General features: G+C 42.7%; 1 protein-coding gene and 1 long non-coding RNA gene across 3 annotated transcripts in view; one reads left to right on the forward strand and one right to left on the reverse strand.

The window, feature by feature from the left end:
- Window positions 1-5,226, forward strand: part of LOC125619354 — a 10,537-nt gene extending 5,311 nt beyond the window's left edge. The window contains exon 3 of the long non-coding RNA XR_007350855.1: window positions 5,092-5,226. This is a non-coding gene — a long non-coding RNA (uncharacterized LOC125619354). The remainder of the gene's footprint in view (window positions 1-5,091) is intronic.
- The window catches only part of Maml3 (mastermind like transcriptional coactivator 3), a 394,119-nt gene that overhangs the window by 361,081 nt on the left and 9,814 nt on the right, over window positions 1-23,224 (reverse strand). The window lies entirely within an intron of this gene.

Below are 23,224 nucleotides of genomic sequence, written 5' to 3' on the forward strand. Positions count from 1 at the left end.
ATTGAGATGACTTCCTCCCTTCCTTCCTTCCTTCCATCTATCGATTTATTTTGGTACTGGAGATTAAACCAGAGGTGCTCTGCTACTGAGGTAGATCCCCAGCCCTTTTTATTTTGAGACAGAATCTCACTAATTTGCTGAGGCTAGCCTCCAACTTGTGACTCTCTGGCATCAGCCTCCTGAGTCACTGGTACTACAGGTGTGCGCCACTGCGTCCCATCTAAATGTCAAAGTCTGTTGAATTCCCAACAGAATTCAAGGTATGCTATAAGGGTGTTTTCAAAATCTCCTGCTCAAGTCAACCTCCAGATTTTTTCTCCCATGATAGAAGAACTTATTTCTGTTACATTGTCCTTTCTAGAAATCATTTAAAAAGATGTTCCTGTGACCAACAATTTTAATAGATATTGTAACCGTTTGTCCACTTATTTCAGGTGGCGTGAAAAGAACTTGGATTCAACCATTCAAGTCTTATATTAGGTGGAAATTAATTTACACTTATCCAATACCTTCCTGGATGCTTATCTTTCTTTCTCACATCTCACCATCCATTTTTGGATATGCACCAGTGGTTCATTTCGTGTTCCTACACACAGTACAAATTTCCTTTATACTACTTCTAAGAGACACTGCAGGATAAACCGTATTTATGCCTTTGAAGACAGGCACTCTTCTGCCGCCAAACATCTCTCCATTTCTCCATTTAGTCAACTACTCTTAGCTCCTCCAGAGAAGCAAATTAATAATTATTATGGGATTGAAAAGAGACTTCCAATCACGATCAAGATCATCTCCGGAGGTTAAAAGCTAACCAGAGTGTGACATCTACAACGTGAATCAGAGTGCCTCTCCTAATGAGCAATGAGCAGTATTAAATTACAGGTTACTACCGATACCATACACAAAAAGCTGCACATACAAGCTAGATGATGTCTTATAAAAGTCATTATTAACCAAAGACAAATTAACGAAACCTCTGGCTAAGCGGATATCTCTCTTGTTTTTCTATTCCCTTCCTTTTACATGAAACTGGGCAAAGACGTCTGGTGTGGATTCATGTTTTAAGGCATCCAATCCTTGGGCATCATGCTTCCACATTAATCTTCTGCATTTTGTTGCATATAATCCTTTCCCACAGTTCTAATTTTAGATATAGTTAGTCCATCAGAATTAATCTTTTCCCATATAAAGACCAGTCACAGCTAAGATCTAATAGTTTCTCCTTAATCTTTTTTTTTTTCTTCATAGAGAAACATACGGGTTATGTTATTAACTGGCCTTTTTACTCTCACGTTTTCATTTTGAAATTAGCAGCAGATAGGGGAAAGGTGTCCTTTCCAGAGCGGAAATATTACAAGGATGTGCAGTTTGTAACTCAAGAGCCTCCCTAGGAATGGGCTGCATTGCTGTGGTCGTTAGCCATTATTTACAAAAACACACAGTGGTTCTAGGAAAAATGCACTTCTAGTATCAAAGAAAATCTTCTGGGCTAAAAACTCTGAATCCATTCTGAAGGACAGACTTAATTTTAAGCTTCTAAAGAGTCTTAATGTTTCTATGTTTACAGACAAGGTGTTTTTCTGGAAATTCTGCCACTGGTTATGTCGTAGAGAGACACATCAAAGGCAAAGTCATTTTCACTTGGACATATAACTATGATGAGCTCACACTCGATTTCTTGGCTTCTTAAAGCTTTTGTTTTGTTTTGTAGTTACATCTTGCAGTGATGGTCTCCGAAGCAGAGAGATTTAGCTCTTCCTAATTGCACCAAAGAGATACAAATATTAACCTTTCCCTGACACATACCATAACCTGGGTGAAACTCAAAATGTTAAATACGCTTTCTTTTCACATAAATACGCCACTGTTAGAAGCCTCAGAAGACAGATTATCTCGGCCACTCTACAACATAGCATGTCTTTCTGTTGATTCTAAGGACTAACCAGTTCCAATGTTCTTCCATGATCCAACCCATTAGAAATGTTCTCTGGCTGGTGAGCACAACTGCACCACCATTCTAAAAGGGAAAAAGAGGTGCAGGTTTCATAGGCTCCAGAGACAGGGGCAAGACTCTCCTTTCATACTTGCATCTGATTTAGCCTGTGTTGACAGGGACTCAGTGTGCCAAAGCAAAGAGCAGAGTTTTACAGATACATTTTATTTTATTAAATGACTTTGTTCTGCCAGACTCAGAGGCATACACTTGCAAACCCAGCTACTTGAGAGGCTGAGGCAGGAGATCACAAGTTTGAGGCTAGTCTGGGCAACTTAGCTAGGGGCTGTGCTAGGTGGTAGAGTGCTTGCCTGTTGTGTGTGAGGGCCCAGGGTTTCTTCCCCAGCACTGCAAAACAAGATAAACCAAAAACCACTCTGATGATAGAATAACCAAATGAGTCCAATCTATGAATCCAAAAGTATCATCATTTCTTAAAAGTACACCAATATTTAAATATTAAGTAAATATCTACAAGCATTTTGGGTACCTAGAGTTTTGATCCTAATAATAAGGTTGAGCTTTCCTGAAATTTTTTTTAACTATTTCAACCTCCAATTGCTCTCATTCTCTACTATACCAATATGGTCCCTATATTAAATATAAGACAAAAACCAGAAATTCTGAGCATTTCAAACCTCTTCCAAGAAGAGCTCTATAGCTTTTTAAAGAGACAGCTATAATCAAAAAACAGTTTACACATGGATCACGGTTAATTTTCTACTACAATGTGACTATTTATTCAGTCTCAACTTGCCCCCAGAAAAGGTTTATTCAGATGGCTTGCAAAAATGCATGCCACATAAACTGTCAAATTAGCTAGGAGATATTACCAATTGTAGAAAAAGGAAGAAAGCATCTATAGGCCTACATATACAATTAAAAGGGATCTGAAAAATTATACCCAGTTCCATAGCATATGCCACCTGAGTAGTGCAATTGAAGATAATTTTTTTAAACAAAGATGTATTTGCAAAAGTTTTTAAGAAATAAGTGAGAAATTGACACCTGGTGAACTCTCTCTCTCTCTCTCTCTCTCTCTCTCTCTCTCTCTCATATAACTTTCATTAGGGTCTTGAGTCTGATTGGTTCAGGAGGATCTTCTTTAGAGGTACAGGGGGGAAAAAGTGCAGCCTACTCCCTTGGAGAGTAATGTCTGAAGCCATTATTGCTCCTCACCATTCAGATCTGAGTAACCCGAAGCATCTAAAGAGTAAAAAAATCATAAATTCAATTTTGGGGGAGAAACATCTTTAAAATATGTCTGGCTTCTTTGCATGTAGACAGACACTGAAGGTATCCTCAAAATAATAATAAAGTGAAGTTGATGAGAAAGAACTCATCATAAATCAAGAGGAGAAGAGGACAGGACTAAACCCCATCCTTCTGGAAGGTTCCTGGAGTGGAACAGAGGTTGGGCTTTTTTTTAATGCAGATTCAAGACAAACAATGTTCTTTTGTGTCACATTTCATGGCAAACCTTGATATGACCAAGTTTTGAAATGAAAATCCCTAAGTTTTATTTCAGTTTTTAGGAAAAATCCAGTCAGATTCGCCCCCCCCAAAAAAAATTCCCAGATAAATACTGATAACCACATACGAGTTTTCTCTCTTCTCAAACTTCCAAATTCAGTCGTCAGAATGTTTGCCCTTCCAACAGATTTCACTTGATCCTGTTCTCTGAGGTCACATTCTGCCCTTTTTCTCCAAAGTCTTCTCAAGGATCCTGGAACATCTGTCTTAATCCCCACACCTTGCACAACGCCTTGCGCATGTTAGTATCTCCAAGCCTGTGCACAGAGAGCTGAAAACAGTGGCTGTTCTGAAGCAATGTCCAAGATACCACCTTCTTGATTAGCAGCTAGGTACGCCCACCACAGAGCTCAGGCTGACCTATTGTGCAGCTCCCAGAGGCTGCCTGATGCAGAGATACGATTATGTGGCACTGACTAGGTCTGCCTGGAAAAGTTTCTAAGAGGACAAACACTCAGCCATTTCCAAGTCCTTCTTAATGTGGAAAGAGCTTGGAGGTCCCACCCAAGATATCCCTGAGAAATGTGATAAAAATTTATATCATGGGAACTAAGAGGTATCACAAAATAGAACCCTAAGCACCTCTTTAAAAGTGGACCTTTGGGACTGGGAAACCACATGCTTAGCATGCACAAGGCCCTGGGTCCACCCCTAGCACTGCAAGAAAGAGAAGAGAAGGGAAGGGTAGGGGAAGAGAGGAGAGGGGAAAGAAGAGGGTCACCAGGGTATGTGGATTTAGCATTTGGACACTCAGGGCTACTAGGCCTATTTCCAACCCTAATTTGTCTTAAGCTGACATTTCTTCATAGTCATTAAGCTGGTAAACTAGAAAACATGGAACTCACCATGTTCTTACTGCGGGAAGGCCCGTGGTACAGATGGCAGAGCCTTGGGCATCCTGAATTGTGACCCCAGCACCGGAAGTGCCCTCATTAGCAAGTCCCCCTAGGGTGATGCCCAGGCTGAGATGCCCTGCCTCCTATGCAGAGCCAGAGTCTACAGGCAGAAGAGGCCAATTCTTCTAAAAGAAATGATTCATAGATATTAATTGTTTTCTAATGCCCTTTAATTAAAGAAACTGAGCAACGGCTTTGGCTTTTTAATTAAGCCCAACTTTAGCTTATTTCTCAATATCCTAAAGTTTAGACATTCAATTCATATGCATTCTATTAAAAGACACTTCAAGTCATATCAGAACAGAAATTAATATTAACATATGTAAGCTGAAAATACTCAATAAAATGTGCATTTTTCTAAAATAAAACTATTAAAATGCGTATATTTTGAAACAATGAAGAATTCACTACAAAGCAATTAGTAATTACATGACTTCTTCTTACCTGACCTTTCCAAAATTCCAAATTATATTACATACATATATTTATTTGTACACACACAGAACAGTCAAAGCAAATGACCACACTACTCCTATGTAGAGGAGAAGGTACAGGTTTTAAAGTGGCAACCCCGTAATTCCAGAATTCCCTCTTTTAAAATAAAAACAATAAGACTGAACTAGCATTGGGTGTGGTGGGGGGCAGGTAACAAGAACTACAAAACCATAGCTCTTCAAGACGGTCCTATCCCAAGAGACTTGCCAGCTACTTGAAAGGAGGCCATTCTTCTGACTATGAAATGGCCTGACCCCCTCCTTCCCCTTCTGGTACAATCTGTTTTTCCTCTGTCAGGCTAAACTTCTCATTCCACACCTCCCATTCCACACCTCCCATTCGCCCCCGCCACCATTGACAAAAAGCCAGGACCTCTCAGTTGCCAATAATGGCCGCTAAAGCTACATTGGCCTTACATTTCAATGCCCCACTCTCCTGAAGGTCCTCGCTTTTGGACTACCCCTTCTTGTCTCCTTTAAAGATGAATCTGTTTCACAAAGTTCCTGCCCTTGCTCTCTTCCTTCCGTAGAATCCATGCTGCATCACTTTCATCCATTCCAAAGTTTCAGCCATCTGCTATGCCAGCACCTGCCACTCCCTACTCTGGGCTAAATGCTAGGCCTGTGTCTCCAGATACCTACTGACATCCTTCAGAATGGACCATAAATAAGGCAGTCATTAAGTTATGAACGCCCAAAGCTGAACCTCTTCCCTTCAAAAGCTAGGACAGTTCTTCTCTTTTCTAAGTTAGCTAATGATACCGTCTTCCAAGCTAGAAACCTGGAAGTTATCCCTGATCCTGATTTCTTTCTATCCTCCCTAGTCTGTTTGATGAATGGTTTCCTCCATATTTTTTGAAAATGGTCTCACATCTATGTACCTCTCTCTCTTTCAAGCCCTCAACGTCTCTGCTGGAGTGTTCAACCGGGTCCTCCCTGGCCTCTTACTTCCAGTCTTTGTCTCCACCTGCCCTTCATGCGGTCATTCAGGTGCCTTATCTAAAGTCTAATGACCACGTCACTCCCTGGTTTATAATCCCCTTGGTTTCCTCTCAACCTGGATGGTGGGGTTCGCAATCTGGAACATGGCACTCAAGGCTGCCTGGGTCCTGATGTTGGCTTGTCTAAGCAGCCTCTTCTCCCACCACTTTCTGCTCTGACCCTTCTGTTTCAACATTGCCAAGACTCCCTGCTCATGTCCTGTGGTTCATATGTCCATCCTCCACCTACCCAAACCCTCCTCAAGCCCTTCAGGGCAAAGTCAATAGCCCAGAGGGCCGTCACCTCCATGCTCAGTCTCGGTCACAACAGGTTTCAGGTGAATGGTGGGTGATAAGTGATGGAAGGCATATGTGGTCAAGTCCAAAGTGAACAGAACAGATGAAGTGTTGAGGGAATATGGCTCACATGGAAAGTCACTGTACCGGGGCCCAGACGTGCTATAACCACTTCCACTAAGACATGCAAGAGCCAGGAAAAGCCCCACTCCTCCTTATAATCCCCACCACAGACATGGAGCCGTGCTCTATATTTTGGAGAGAACAGCCTGGCTACCCGCTGAGGCTGCCATCCCAAGGCACAACAGTGGGCATCTTGGTGACGTGCTAATAATAACAGGCTATTTACAGAATGTCTACTGTGTTCCCAGAACTATATAGAAATTCTGCATAAATCATATCTCTCAGTTCTCATGTCAGTCCTGTGATGAAGGAACTATGGTCCCCTTTGCTTTACAGGTAGGGAAACAAGTTGCCCAGCTAGGCCCAGATATCAAGTAACTTTACTGCAGACACAGAGATTTAAATGAAGGACATCATTCACCAGAATGCAAGCCACACCTCCTGTCCATCCACGTTTCACTTAGTTCCCAAGATAGTGTGCGTATATCAAGAGCTAACCAAGAGTGAAAGGATAACCTACTGTGCCAAAGTTTGGAGTTACTGTGCCACCAAATAAAGTGACTTCACTAAATTATAGAGTCACGGCCATCAACGGTGCCTCACAGATGCTGTCACCTGCACATCACGGAGACCTTAGTGATAAGACAGACAGATCTTCTCGCTGGTGAGGCCCTGCTCCCATTGCCCGGCTCTCTTTTGCCTCGTTATCTGTCGTGGTCCTTTTCTGTTTGCTCTAAACTTCTCCCACCTTCAGTTATGAAGGAAACTTTAGGATGCATGAGAGGTGAGAGCTCTTCATAAAAATAGAGCACTCTGCACCTCAGGAGATGCAAAAGCCCAACATATTCATAGGCTCAGAAAGGATCTGAGAGATATGAGGGTGGTAGGGAACCTGGAGGTGACCCTGTGCCTCTGGACAACACTGCTTGGCTATACGATAATCCAAGTCCACAGTCGTGTATTGAGCCCCTAGTATGTGCAATCTAGAGCCAGCAGACAGAGTAGGGGACAAGAGGAAAAGAACCTCTGCCTTTAGAGAGCTTCGGACCCTGGTCAAGGGTTGTCTTCCTGTTATGGAAGGTTGGCTCCCATCAGGGCTCGTCTCAGGCATGAGGAGCTGTATGTAGTAGAAGCCTCCTTCTACCACCATGAACTTGGGCTCTTGGAAAGCTCTCTATGTGCCCCGCAAAAAGGGGTACACCCATGCTGGTTCTCCCACACACGGCTGCACATGGGAACTCCCTGGGGCTTGGTAGCCTCATCTTTTAAGTGGAAAAAGTAACTATAACATCCACATAAAGCAACTATAGCACCACGGGGTCACTGTGAAAATTGAGAGAGACGATCACATGTAAAGTACTTAAAACTTGGGGCCAGCTGCTCCGGTCCTCAAAGCCCAAAGAAAATCTTGACTTTGGTGATTTGGAAGAGGAACCAATTGATGGAAGTAGACGGAACATTTTGAGACTATGATGAGCAGGCCACATGTGGGGCCAGGGACAGAGCTAACACCAGGGAACTGTCCTTAAGCTCAGGGCAGAATTGAGAGAGCCAGTGAGGGAATCAGTGGGTAACAAGCAGAATCTGGGGTGGACTTTCACGGTTCCCCTCACACCCTGCACAGGCAAACAGTCTTCCAAAGTCCTAAAGCCATCGCCTCCTCCGAGGGCCAGCCTAGGGAGGTAATTAGCCACCACGCTCAGTAACCCAAACTCTGAGCAATGCTGTCGGGTTTGAATCACTTTTCCACCCCTGGAGAACCTTGATAAGCAACCAAAATTCTTGAGACTCAGCAGCCTCATCTTTTAGATGGAAATAATTATACAGCTGCACAGGGTCATGTGGAAATGACAAGAGGCAATGCATGGAAAGCATGTAAAACAGTGTCTGCACTCAGGAAATATGAGCTGTGGGCTCTACTGCTTTTCCATCCATGGGAGCACCATGAACGCCCCTTCCAGACTGCGGTAAATTCTGGAAGCCACCTAGATGCTATAAATGAACAGTTTAGGGTATGAGCTCTCATTTTGAGGTCAAGTCAAAATCCTACATAGAAGGTGTTTCTAAATGCCCTTACCCGCTGAATTTCTTGTACATACTTTCCTTTTTTGAATGAGATTTTTTTTTTTTTTTTTTGTACTGGGATGGAGCTCAGGGTCTGGCATATACTAGGCAAGCAGGCTACCACCAAGCTACATCCCCAGCTTGAGATAATTATTTTTTTATTTTTATTTGGTACCAGAGATGCTTAACCACTGAGCCACATCTCCAGCCCTTTTTATATTTTTTTTGTTTAAAGACAGGGTCTTACTAAATTACTGAGGCTGGCTTTGAACTCATGATCCTCCTTCCTCAGCCTCCCTCTTGCTGGGATTATAGGTGTGCATCACCCCCACCCCACCCACACCCCCACCCCAGCAGCAGACAATTACTATTTATTTATTTATTTGGTACCAAGGATTGAACTCAGGGACACTCAACCATAGAGCCACATCCCCAGCCCTATTTTGTATTTTATTTAGAGACAGGATCTCACTGAGTTGCTCAGCGCCTCCCTTTAACTGAGTTGGCCTTGAACTTGCAACCCTCCTGTCTTGGCTGCCGTTGGGATTACAGGCGTGCGCCACTGCACCTGGTGGACAAGTACTTTTTAATCAAATTAAGGCAAAACTGACTTTTGACTGCAGTATATATCATCAAAAGGTAAAGGCACAAGAGTTGGCAGATGTTGCCTGCAGGCTGACCGCCAATCAGCAGAGCAACTACAAGAGCCCAAGTTTAACCAGTCACTTAAAATTGAAACAAAACATCTGAATATTTTGCTACTATTCCAATAAACCTTCTATAATGGGGCAAGGCACAATGATAAATCTCAGTAGTTGTCACCTGAAGCAGAAAGGAGATTAAAAAATAAAAAAAAAAGCTTAACTGGGGGAAAATAATCTGTTTACAAACCAAACGTGGAGCAGGGAAGGATTTTTGATTTTTAACTGTGACATGGGAAAGAAATCCATGGGTGCACTGCAGCAATTAGAATCACCTGTGTGATTGCCAGGCTCAAAACAAACATTACACTAAAACAAGTTCATTTCTCTTCCTGTTTAGTTGATTGGAGTGATGTTCCCACCACCCACATGCGCGCACACGCACACACACACACACACACACACAGGAGTTGTAGAAGAATATGAATTGTCATCAAAACAACTGAATTTGATTTAATTCCAAGGCCTTCTCCTGTTTCTCCATGTGCTTGTCAAACCTACTCAGAGAGAAGCACAGAAAATACGCTTGCCAAAAGGGGTCACTCAGGACCGAAAAATGGCTACATGTGTAAGAATATGCTTGGTATATACTACTTTGGAAAACTCTTTGATTTTGCGTTATTATAATCCAAGCACTCTACTTCATTAAAAATTCCTTTTCTTTAGAAAATGTGCCCAGAAACCCACTCTAATGATTAGTATCTCTAGAACTGAAGAAATAGTATGCTGTTTGTACATATAGTAGCTCTATACCAACACTGTCCATTATTTTCTAAAGGAAATGCAACTAAAAGTGGTATCATATCATTTTGTTTGAGATAGTCTATAGTAAGCACTTGAGAGTCTCAAAGATTTTGCTGAGGGTCATCTATAGGCATCTGTTATAAAGGCATCTGAACTGCAATTTATATAATGATTAAAAAAAAAAACAGCTTAAAGCTAGGTGCAGTGGTGCACACCTGTAATCCCAGCAACTCAGGAGGTTGAGGCAGGAGGATCACAAGTTCAAGGCCAGCCTCAGGAACTTAGCAAGACCCTCAGCATTTTAGCAACACGCTATCTTAAAATAAAAATTTGGGGGCTGGGGCTGGGGCTCAGCGGTAGCACACTTAACTGGCATATATGATGCACTGGGTTTGATTCTCAGCACCACTCATAAAAAAATAAAAGAAAGGGGCTGGGGTTGTGGCTCAAGCGGTAATGCGCTCGCTTGACATGCGCAGGGCACTGGGTTCGATCCTCAGCACCACATAAAAATAAAATAAAGATGTTGTGTCCACCGAAAACTGAAAAATAAATATTAAAAAATTCTCTCTCTCTCTCTCTTAAAAAAAGAAAAGAAAGGCCTATCAACAATTAAATATAATAATAATAATAAGACAACTTAGAGGAGAAAAACATTCATTTAAAAAAAAAATTTAAAGTGGCGGGTGAGTGGGATGCAGCACAATGGTAAAGCTTCTGGGGTTCAATCCCCAGTACCAGGAAAAAAAATGTCTTAAAATCTAAAATCCTTGGGATATTTTTGGCCTTATTGAAGGAGGGGTTTTACTTACACATTGCTATTTCAATAGTAGTGACAGAAAGATATGTGCTAACTGAAAGAGCAGACAAGTGGCTCCAATTCCCCTGAAGAAAGGTTTGCAGGCCTCACTGACAAGCCGCATTTAAGACTCCAGCCCTGAAGTTCAGGACTAATGCCATGATTAATAAGGCCATGATAAAACATAGTCAATTTGAGAAGCATTTATTGAGTTTCTCCGGTGAATCAGCCTAACTCTTACCTTGACTTTGCTCACCACCCGGTGTTGGCCACGTTCCCATGGGCAACAGAACAGGCACAAGGTCACATGCAGGGTGCTATGAGAGCATCAGGGACAGGCAGCCAGGGTTCTCAACAGACAGGATGGACAGGCAGAATTGGGAAACATCTCCTCGTGGCTTGCTGACCAGCCTAATCTTACATACCCAATTTCCAATCAGGGCATGTCACATGACATTAATTTTACAACTTTACAATCTTTGGAGACAAAAATCCTCCAGTCCCTTCTGGGTTTTATTGTGATCAACGTCTCAGGGTGGACAGAAAAACAGATGCAGATGTTCCTACAATTTCAGGTAGGATAGCATGGCTACACAAAGTCGCCAAAAACTTGCATGCCATAAATCTGTTCCCTTCCTACTGTAAAATGTCCTTCCAAATCAATCAAATCAAACCATGAGTCTTGTGGTGCTCAGAGATGCAGCGACTTGGTCAAGGTCAAAGCATTAGTAGTGGCAGGCCCGATGCAGACTCGATTTCCTGGTTCCCACATCACATACCTTCCCTGAAACCCAGCTGTCCCTCAGATGTGGAGGAGAAAGCCAGAACAGATGTGATGGTGGGACTGTTGGTTATACTCAATACTCAGAAATTCTGTCTCTGAAACAGAGAGATGATGCAGAGGAAGTTACTGACTTGGTGCTGGTTTAGCCTGGGAAGTTTGCAGAGCAGGCCAGGAAAATGGGGGGAATGCCCAGAGCAGCAGACCTCTGCCCAGACCAAAGCTGGGGTGTTTCCCTGTGTGTAGCACAGTCGGGGAAGGGTGGGGTCTCCTACTCAGGGGGGCATAGGGAGGAGCTCCCCTTAAGGAGCAGGTCCACTTCTGAGACTTCCAAGTTCCTCCTGCCAAAGGACTCAGAGTGGAGACAAAAGGTGCCTCCAGGAAGGAAAATCACAATGGATTTCCACAGGCTGTCCTCAAGAAAAGTGGTGAAACTCAGAAGCTCATCATTTCAAAAATCAATTCCAGCTAATGAATAGTCAATATCCCAATGTCTCCTGGCATTCCCTGCTCCGACTTCTTTCTTTCTTTTCTTTTTTTTTCCCATGGAGCTCTCCCCACCCACCCCATGGCCCCTCTCATCCAGCTGCACCATCTCCATTATCAACCTCAGGGGCGGCCCTGGCAGCTGGTGTGGACCCTGGGGTGGAGCACCAGCAGTCAGCTGCCGCCCAACACCAGGCCGGGCCATGATGCAGTGACAGGGAAGGTTGTCCAGGTCATCGGCCACTGGTCTCCACTCCAAATGAGACATTCCGGGTGTTCCCCACCCATGTGAAATCAGGAATGCTTCTCCAGTTTCTATCTGAGACATCATCAGGGATGCCATAACTGCATATATTCCTCCCAAAGCAGCAGCATCTTTCTAGGGACACTGGGGTCATGAGAGGGTGTGGCAATGGGCAAGCAGGTCTCATTTACAACAAGGAGGCGCCAGGGTGGGCTCTGTACCCGTGTATTCAACGCTGCGGTCTCAGGCCCCCTCAACTCTGCCCCTTCTTTCTGACCTGGTCCTGGCACGCACGCTCCAGTAATAACCAGCTTAAGAATACCCAAGAAGACGAGAGGCTCTCGGTCCACCAGTGTCTGCCCTGCCTCCCTTCCCCTCCTCTCTTTTAAGAACAGAGTTCATCAGACACGAGACTCAGTAAAAAATGGAAATGGAGGAGTTCTTATGAATGTACTGATGCCGGCCATAAAGCCTGGCCAATCTGCACAAGTCACTTTACTTTCACATACACCTGGTCCCTCGCAGGACAAAGAAAGGAAAAACAAAGACGACGTTCAGATAACTCATGCTTTTCACAGCTGTGCAGTCAAGAGGGGAAAAACATCTTTTATAACTTCCTCTGGTGCTAACTGAAAACTCTGGACTTTGGGGAGGCTATTAGAAAAAGGTTAAATATGAGTCTAGATAATGATATACCAAGGGACTCGTGTCAGGGTTGTTTGAACACTACTCAGAAGCAATTGCTGTTGAGAGTTGGCGACTACTTTAAAGACCTCTGGAAGAAGGTGAAGCCCTCCAGTAAATGCCTCTGTGGAGCCCGGGAGGCACAGGCTGAAGGCTTCTTATTTGCACAAACATCCCTAAAAACATTTGTTCTGTTCTTTAATTCAAAGATTACTAGGTACACATATTAGTAATGATTTCCTATATGTGGCATATATTCTTAGATTGTTCTTGATTTAATTTTAGTTTTACAAAGACATATGCTTCATGTTCATAACTGTACCCTTCCCCCTTTCTTTCACTGGAAGCTTTAGAGGTTTGGGGTCTAGATCTTTTTTAACCTCATGTTGAGTTTATCCTGAACTAATCAGTCAATCAGTTCATTAATATTATCCATTAATAGTATTGTATCAGTGAGTTGACTTCAAGGTGTAAGTTGCTGACTCTAAGTACTATCAGATTTTGCAGACTAGCTGGGTGTGGTGGTGCAGGCTTGTAATTCCAGTGAGTATCACAAGTTCAAAGCCAGTCTCAGCAACTTAGCGAGACCCTAGCAACTCAGAGAGATCCTATCTCGAAATAAAATATTCAAAAAAGGCTGGGGATGTGGTTCAGTTGTTAAGTGGCCCTGGGTTCAATCCCCAGTACCAAAAAAAAAAAAAAAAAAAAATTATCTATCTATCTATACACACACACACACACACACACACATGCACAGATTATTTTGAAATTTGTATTTATTTTTAAAGGAAGGGAGAATAGAGATGAATTTCCACCACTGCACGTTGCTTGTGTAACATACATATGCATAGTTTTCCATGTTGGAAAAACAACACAAAGGGGAAAAAAAAGGAGTTTACTTCAAAAGTTCTGTTTGTATAACTTAAAAATTGGTATGTAACCCTTCCCTGTCTCTAAAACTTCAGTGGTCTCCCCTTATAAAATTTGCTGCTTTACCCAAAGCACCTTGTGTTATCAATTACAGGGTCATGAATCTCCACCACTAAAACCATCTGATTGGCTTAAGGTCCCCTGGTGCTTTCTAATGATAACCACATAGTATATAATTACACAGTCCCCAGAAGATACTTATAATTGAATCACGGGGCATTTTGTGAATGTTTGGGACAGTGATTAGAGGCGCACAAAGTGAGAGTATTGCAATTCTTGCCAGCTTGGATGGAAATGAAGCACCCTAAAATTCAATTATGAGAGTCCTTTAGGTATTAAATAATCATAATACAAGTCATATTAGGGGACAAGTCTTTTTTTTTAAATCAAACTGTCCTCAGAACTCCTGAAGACTGCATTTCTCAATAATTTATAAAACAACAGAGACAGATTCTCAGATTCTGATTTCTTCATCCGAAACTGGAAAAGCTGTACCAAGGGTAAAACATTCAAAAACCCAGTTAGTACTTTGACTTTGCCACCCATTGGGACCTGGTGAGTCAGGTCTCACTGTAGCTCCTCTTGTCCCATAAACAAGCTGCATAATTAGAATATCTAATATTATTTTGCAAATATTAAATGTATTTGCAAATTTATTTAGATGGAAACAAGAATACTTCACCTATCTGAATTGCCACTATGTGTGTGTGTGTATACACATACATACATACTGCCAGGGTTTGAACCTAGGGCCTCTCATATGCCAGGCAAGCCCTCTATCACTGAGCTACATACACCCTCAGCCCCCTTTTCTGAATTTTGAGACAGGGTCTTGCTGAATTGCCGAGGCTGGCCTCCAACTAGCAATCCTTCTATCTCAGCCTCCTGAGTAGCTGGGAATACAGACTGTTATCCGTTCTTAACATCCAAAAATGTCCTACCTTTTCATATCCTCTCCTTTCCCGCTTTCTTCTGGCTGTCCCTTCCAGCTGTCTTGCTTCTTTCCCATTCATACCTTCCACCATCTCTATCATCTCTCCACTCCAGGGAGGTTGTGATAACTGTAGGGAAACCTTTGCAAGTAGCTGTGGTTGGCTCCACAGTGCTCAGGGCAAGAGTAAGGAAAAGCCAAGAGTCTGCCTTTCTCCTCCATCGTTTTCTTGCGTCCTGAGATTGGTCCCCTAACTTAGGAGTCGTGGGGAAAGCAATAAACCAGAAACACTCGTCCCCTGACTTTGACTCCTGTGAACACACTCTGGGAGCAACCAAACTGGCAAGTCACCAGGAGACAGGACCCTGGTCACATATCAGAAAGCTCTGAATCACTCCCAGGACAAAGGCATCAAATCCCCAACTCCTGAATGTCAGCATCCACTTGCAGCAGATTTATCAACAGACCTAGTCTCCTCCGCTTAAACACAACTGTTTATGGCCAGTGATCAAAAATGTAAAAAAAATCAGTGTCCCTAGCAGCCTGGCATTAAAACATAATCTCTGATTAGTGATTAGAGCATCACAAATACATACATATGTATATGTGTGTGTGGGGGGGGAGATTTGGCCTTGTAATGACATTTGTTCATGAGAAAAAGAAATCCACTCGTCTCAACACCATAACCCAACCAACCTTCATAGGTGTTCTGCCAAAAAAAAAAAAAAAAAAAAAATCAGAGATCAAGAATATGGTGACATTTGGTGATCTGCCATCAGAATATGTGAATACCACTTGCTGAAATAAAAATATTCTCATGCACGGAGCACAATAGCACAGGCTCTGGCCCCTCCTCATGAAGTCTGATTCTCTCTGAGCCTCGCCTTCTGCTGTGTTCCAAGAAACCTCCCCCAGGACCATGGAGCCCTTCAAGATCACCCTCCGCATTCTGGAGCCAAAAGAAAAGGAATCAGAATGGATGGCCATAACCACAGACAGGTTGAAGCCATGGAGCATTCAAGATGGCGGGGAGACTCTGGCCCACGTGGAACACACCACAGGGCAGCCCAGGAGACCCTTCCCAGGAAAGTGGAGTTAATTAGCCTTTTTATGCACACACACATGCTGGCTTCACACATTCAGAAAATAGACCCATGCTAAGCAAAGGGCCTATTTTAGCCCTGCCTTATAAAAACTAGATAGACAGGGACTCTCTCCTTTCTAGCAGTAACCTGACCCCAACATACTTGCCAATTCTAGTTATGCGAGACTTTAAGAATGAAGAGGTAACGGGCAAAGTGCTTTGAAAAGCACTAAAAATAAAACAAAACAACTTTCACTCTTAGAAGTCTGGAGCATCAGGGAATCGAAGCATCTGATAATTGGCATTCCTGTCGAAAATTGTCTTTGCCATGGAGCCACTGGGCCACTGTGGGAAAAGGTCCCAATGTCTACTTGTTGAACAAATGACTTGATGAGTGACCAAAGTAAGGAGGAGTGAGTGCTCTCCAAACACGAGCTTTTCCGCCTGGCCTGAGCCAGCCAGCAGGCAGCAGGGCTGGCACACAGCCAAGAGCACGCTTGCCCCCATAGCAAGCTCTGAGAGCTACCAAGACCCAGCGCTGGGAGAGTTCCCCAAACAAAAGCCGGTCACCGAGTTCAACAACTGGCTCGCCCAGGCACCATATGCTCCGCAATATTGTCCTGCTGCAACACCGGGGCCTGTCTTCAGTGTCCCGTGTGCTGCACAGCTGTCAGCCCAGGAGCCTGCTTATCATTATTTTCACTGTTTTATTACTTTTCTGGGAATTCAAATCAGTGGAACCGCGCTTGATGCACCCGGTGAAAAATGGTATCTCCCTCCCCCTCCTCCCTCAACCTAATGAATTGCCTTTTTTCATATCAAAGAGTAATGAGCACCAAACCACATAATATTTATTCATGGAACAAAAGACTCAGGCACGGGGGTGCAGGGAACAGAGGCGGCTCCTGGTGTGGAGAGAAGAAAAGCTGGACATTTGAAAGGCTCCTCACTCTGATCCCTGGTGACACTGGGTTCAATCTATAGCGAAATCCAAACCTTTGGGCTCCCCCATTCTTCCCTGGGAGCCCCAAACCCCCTTCCAGCAATTCTCTAGTCCATGCTTAGAGACCCTGCTGCTGAGAGCTGAGGTTAGCAAAGGTAACTCGTTCCCTAGACTTGACTGTGATCTGTCTAAACATTTCCTTTCTCAGTGAAATTCCCCTAAAAAGCCTCCCCTTTTCTCTCTTATGAGAAATAAGCCAATATCTCCCAGAATGTTGTAGATAGTTCTGCCCCCACCCATCCCCTTTTCTCTGTGTCATCATGACCTCCATTGCAGATGAGAGCATGTTTGGCCCAGGGAGAAAGAGCCTTAGGAACCTTAGATGATCCTGGACCCTAACCTTAGATGACATCCATTTTATCCCTACCCACTTTCTGTGTTAATCAATTATCTGTCAATCTATAAATTTTCTTATTAATGCAGAAAATAAAAATTTATAAACAATAGTAAGGCAACACACCCCATCATTAATCTCTTTCTTTATAGGCATTGAGACTGTTGACCCTTTGCAAAGTATCCCCAATTTGGGAGATGCAGGATGAACAGCTAAATCAAATTGGAGCAGAATGAGTCTTTTTTCTTCTTTTTTGTTCTTTTTTCTTTTTTGGAAGTACTGGGGATTGAAGTCAGGGGTTCTCTACCACTAAGCTATACCTCCAGCCCTTTTTATTTTTTAATTTGAGACAGTCTTGCTAAGGTGTCCAGGCTGGACTTGAACTTGCAATCCTCCTGCCTCAGACTCCTGAGTTGCTGGGTTTACAGGCCTGTGCCACTGTGCCTGGCTAAGTCATATTTCCTGAAGGTCACTTCCCCAACTGCATGAGCCAGCAAAGTGAAAGGAAAACTATTTTTTAAGGTAAGGTAGCTACCAAACAAAGGTTCCTCAAAAACGACACACTTATGCTGAGAGAGGTTAGTTAATGTCCAGGGCCTGGTGAACAACCTAGGGAGTTTTAACCCCAGCAGCTGGGTTGCTTATTTCTCCCTCCCATATTTACTACTGAGTATCTTGAATTTCTCCAATTAAATTTTCTATTTTAAAAATTAAAAAGATTTCTTTAAACGATAGACAATTTTTTGTTTTTTAAAATCACAAAAGTAGCCTCTTCCTCCCATAACCCTGAGCTACCCCTATGGTTGTGAATTTTAACACTGAAGAAGTTCTTATCTGGATAATTTTCCTCAAGCTGGTAACCAAATCCTTTTCTGAAGCAATGCTCTTGCTTCTCCTTCTTACAGTCTCATTTCTGCAAGTCTGTCAAAGCTAATTATCTCTCTCCTCAAATTTATTGCTCTTCAGTGTATCATAAGCACATATATTACAAAAAGTTGGGGGGAAAAAAAACAAGCGAAATGTGCACTCCACTGTGAAGGTAAAGACAGACATAAGTAATTATTCAAAGTATCCACTGTCTCTGTTAATAAGAGTAACGAAGATGGCATCAGAAAAACCAGAGGAGAATGCCGAAGCCAGCCAATCCCCTCTCCTCTTCCATATAAGGAGGTTCCCACCCAGGACAATACCAGACACTCCTACACCATCACTTTAGGTTAAAGAGGGAAGCAAAGTTCTCAGGTTTGCAATCCTTTGACATTCCAGACCACAGATAAACACAAAGCCGACCAAACCAGTAACACAAACACCCTGGGCCTCACAGGGAACAAAGCCAGGACTCTCACAAGCACACACCATCATTAAACTCCCCTGCTTGAAACTATTGTTCCACAGTCCCAAGTGTCCCAATTCCAATCTCAACCACAAATTTAAAAGTTAATAAAAGGCCCTGAATGATTCATATCAGTCCTTTAACTCTAAGAATCAAATACAGAAGGATCAAATATCAAAAAAGCAATATGACATGAATTTCAATAGATTGGATCCCACCTATCCCTGATCCCCAAAGTACCAGTTTGTCACACTTTGTCACCCCCTAAATCACCTTTCCCTGTCTCCAGTTTGTTGCAACCTACAGACATTTCCACTCTAACAAATACAACTTGCCCAAACTATTTTTGAGTGTGGTTATGTAGCATCATGACACACAACTTTTTCAAATATTCTTTCAATAGGTTTTGAGAATCAGGCAGCATGAAATCCAAATCTGAAATCATTGTTTCCATGCTTCACTAAAGAAAATGAACGTGTTTTTAAAAATTCAATAGCAGCTGTGCACTATTTAGGAATTCCTAGTTAAACTCCAAAATCCATTTTCAACCATTTAGCCATAACAACTTTTAAACTGAGAAAGCTGTTTCTTCATATAAACCACCTCTGTTTACCAAACACCAGAGAATCTCTGGGTAAAGGGTTACTGCAGGATGTGAATAGTGAATGTCACCGTCCCTGAGGTGCCCTGCTGCCACTACTACAGCCACACGGTCACCATGGAGAGAGGGTGCACCTACCATAGTGCACTGGCACTGAAAGTGACAGGAGCCAGGAACAGAAGATGGAACTGGGGAGGGGAATGTCACTCCCCCCAAACCCACTAGCAACTCCAGCTTTATTACCACTTAGATATTCTGAAGCTCAAACTCAAGAATAAACCATTAAAATAATTTCTTCATTTCTTTTACTTACTCTCCAGAAAATTCTATTGAACTTGGACATAAGTCAAATGTCTTGGCATAAATGTTAACATTAACCCCTAGATATTCCTGTTTATGAATTCATACCCACAGTTATTGAACTGTCTTCATAGCTGTCCTGTCAAGATTTGCCTGGAATTTTCACATTTTTCTTTAAAAACAAAAACAGGTTTGAAATATCTACTTTTTCTAAGATATATATATATATATATATATATATTTTTTTTTTTTTTAAATAAGGTAAAATTTACCTGTAACAAGGTAAAATTTGCTTCCATTTTATTACCTATTTCAAATGATCTCTGGACTCTTTCAAAGAAATATGGTAAAACATTTCCCAAAGGAATTAAAAATTAGATGTTAATCACAGCAAATCTCAATAGCCTGTGGAGAAGTTTTTATCTAATATTATAATCAGGTAGCAATGAGCTAACTAGGACTCAAAACATTTCAACATAAAGGTAAGGGTTAAACTTCATGCAAAATGCAAGATATTTATCTACCTTGTATGTAGGTGAAATTTATCCTTAAAAGAAAATATTCTAGAGCAAGAGAGAGAGCCCAGAAAAATCAGTAGCAAACACCCATAAAGGTGGCATGGCACTCCTAGGAAGGACAACAGAGAAGGTAACAGACCAGGAAAAGCCAAAGACTGGAATTCTGACGCACAACCAGAGAAGCACCTTTAAGAATCTCTTAGTTTATAATATGAGATGGACTAGGTTCAGCTAAGGGGAGAAGTTTCCTATTTTCTGTGTTCAACCAATCTTGCTGATTTAAGCCTTGGAAACAGAAGAAATCTAGCTGTGTTTAGGATGAAGCCTTCCCTAAAGCCTGCACTGAGCACATCAGCTGAGTTTCCTTGGTTGGCCAAAGGTTTTTCTAAGATGCTGTGTGACTGCTAAGTGACCCTAAGTGGCTAATCAGCATAAATGAAAGCACGGTGCCTAATTTTTTTGGAATCAGAGGAAGTGTAACTGTAGGCCCCCATCTCCCACTTTCCTACCCTTAATCTATTTCCCTGGTTCATCTCACTGTCACCTACACCTTGCTTAAGCTTCCAGGGGCTACTCTCACTGTGACAAAAGTGAACCTGGGTAGTAGCGAGGGGAAAAGGCGGTACACACAAGGCCAGAGGTATGTGAGGCCAGGAGACAGCAAAGGCAGCTAGCAAGGGCCAGCACCACCAGTTTTAGTCAGCTACTTCACTGCTGTGACTAAAAGACCCAGCCAGAACAATTGTAGAAGAGGAAAAGTTTATTTGAGCGCTCAGGGTTTCAGAGGTCTTAGTCCATGGAAGGCTGGTTCCATTCCTCTGGGCTTGAGGTGAGGCTGAATATCATGGTGGAAGAGTGTGGCAGAGGGAAGCAGCTCACATGACCAAGCAGAGAGACAGACTCCACTTGCCAGAATCAAATATATACCCCAAAGCCACCCCCAATGCCCCACCTCCACCAGCCACAGCCCACCTGCCTTCAATTATCACTCAGTTAATCCCATCAGCGGGATTAATTCACCGATTGAGTTAAGGCACTCACAACCCAATCACCTCTCCTCTGGACCTTCTTGCATGGTCCAACACGTGAGCTTTTTGGGGGACACCTCCCATCCAAACCATAACAACCATGTACCTTACTTTGGGCTCCTGTTCAGACTGACCTAATGCCCCAAAGACAAGCTGAGCAGGTGAGGATTGTTCCTTGGGAGAACGTGGTTGTTTAGAAAATTGAGACACTCAGGTGACCTTTCCAAGAAAGACCACTGCAGTCAAGAGAGGGAAGAATAATGTAGTAACCAAGAACTGGATGCTGGAGCCAGACTGCTCCAGCTACTGTAAAAATACAGACTTGTGTGTCTCCACCCAAGGAAGCTGCGATGCCAGAGGAAATCAAATAACAGGAACTCTGAGGATGGGCCCTCGTGGGCCCACTTCAACACCTGCGAATAATCGACACTGCTAGGACTTCTCACTGTCTAAACAAACGCTGTAAGGCCACTGTCAGGCAAGTCCATTTGGATGCATTTTATACAGTTGGCCTGGTCAGCAAGTTATTATTACCATGTTTCACAGATGACTGGATTAGTCAGGGTAATTTAACCTGTAGGAAGTGGCAACTTCAAGACCTGAGACCTGTAGGACCACTCAACTATGCACCCATGGACACCCCCAGGTATTGCATCGTGAGTTGAAGCGCATCTTAAGAATAATAAAGCCACACAATCAGGCCTGTGAAACACCACGCTCAGGACAGGAACAGAGACCTACAAACTTATGCAAGGAGGTGAGTTCCCCACTTTGACAGAGTGAGCAGCAGCTGTTAATCAGCCTTCTACTTCAGCCTCCTCTTTAGGTCCAGCTGAAAAGAAGGACCATCATTTCTATACCATGTTACTGGCTAGATACACAGCCTCTAAAAGTTCTGTGCAAAGACTAAGGTAGTTACTAAGTTGATACTTTTTTTTAAGCCACATTTTTAAGGAGACACAATTATCATCTGCCCTAAAATGGGCTGTGATAAGGGTCAGGTGCCATATTTAACCATATTAGATTAAGATACATTTGTGCCATCCTCTTTCTGTTTATACATATTAAATATATAGAAAGAACCCTACATCTGCACTGCAGAAATTGGCATGTGTGTTCAAGAGATGTATGGATAAGGATGTTGCAACACTGAAGTAACAAAAAAGGGGAGGCTAACAGAGTGTTTATCAATAGGGGATCATGCAATTAATTACAGAACTTTCACAGTATGCAGTGCTAAGTGGGCTGTTAAAAAGAATGAGTAAAAATCTAGCTGGGTATGGTGGCACATCCCTGTAATCCCAGTAGCTCCAGAGGCTGAGGCAGAAGGATCACAAGTTGTAGGCTAGCCTCAGCAATTCAGTGAAACCCTAAGCAACTTAGTGTAACCTTGTCTCAAAATTAAAAGGGCAGGAGATGTGGCACAGTGGTTAAATACCCCTGGGTTCAATCCCCAGTACAAAAAAGAAAATAGAAAAGAATCTATATGTTCCAATTGGGGCAAATATCTAAAATATATAAAATGGAGGGCAGGAGATTCAGCTCAGCAGTAGAATGTCTGCTCAAGGCCTTTTTGATCTCCAGCACCAGACAAAAATAAATAAATAAAATACATTAATTGGGGGGGAAATATATCTTAAAACAATATACATGATTCAATTTCTATAGAAAAAACTAATGTGCAGTTATGTGCAATATATAAAATACATGTAAACAGAAGATGGTCAGGAGAACAAGACCCTAACCCACAGTAACTTCTAAGAAGGGGAACATCGTGAGGGAAGGAATTAAGTCACTTCTTATTTTGTTTACTTTCACTTAGTAATTGACTCAACAGATACTTAGAGTGCCTCCTATGTTCAGGTAGGTTCTTTTGGAGTCATAAAGATGAAAAAATGAATAAAGAAACAAAGTCCCTATCTTTCTCCTTCTCCAACATCCCAGCCAATTGAACAGCTATCGCTGGGACACTGCCACTCACAGAGATAGCCCATTCCATCTTTGAGCAGCTTTAATTTTCATAAAATTGGTTTTTAAAATATATATTATACTGAAACCTGGCTCCTAATAACCACCAACCTCTGATCCTAAATTTATCCCCTTGAGGCCATGAAGAGCACATCTAATCCTTTCTTCACACTCGGCAGCCCTTCATATATTTTAAGGAAGCAATCCTATCACCCCCTCGGTCAGACTGAACACCCCCAGGTAGGTCCCCCCTCCCAATGCTCCTGCTTGCTCCTTCCTAAATGCAGTCCTCCTGGTGTAATTTTTCTAACAGCTGATGTCAAGACATGAGCAGGTGTTACCAGGGGAGGGCAGGGGAGGGGAGGGGAGGGGGGA

Source organism: Marmota marmota, unplaced genomic scaffold, assembly GCF_001458135.2.
Source record: "Marmota marmota marmota unplaced genomic scaffold, marMar, whole genome shotgun sequence".
Classification (NCBI taxonomy): Eukaryota; Metazoa; Chordata; class Mammalia; order Rodentia; family Sciuridae; genus Marmota; species Marmota marmota.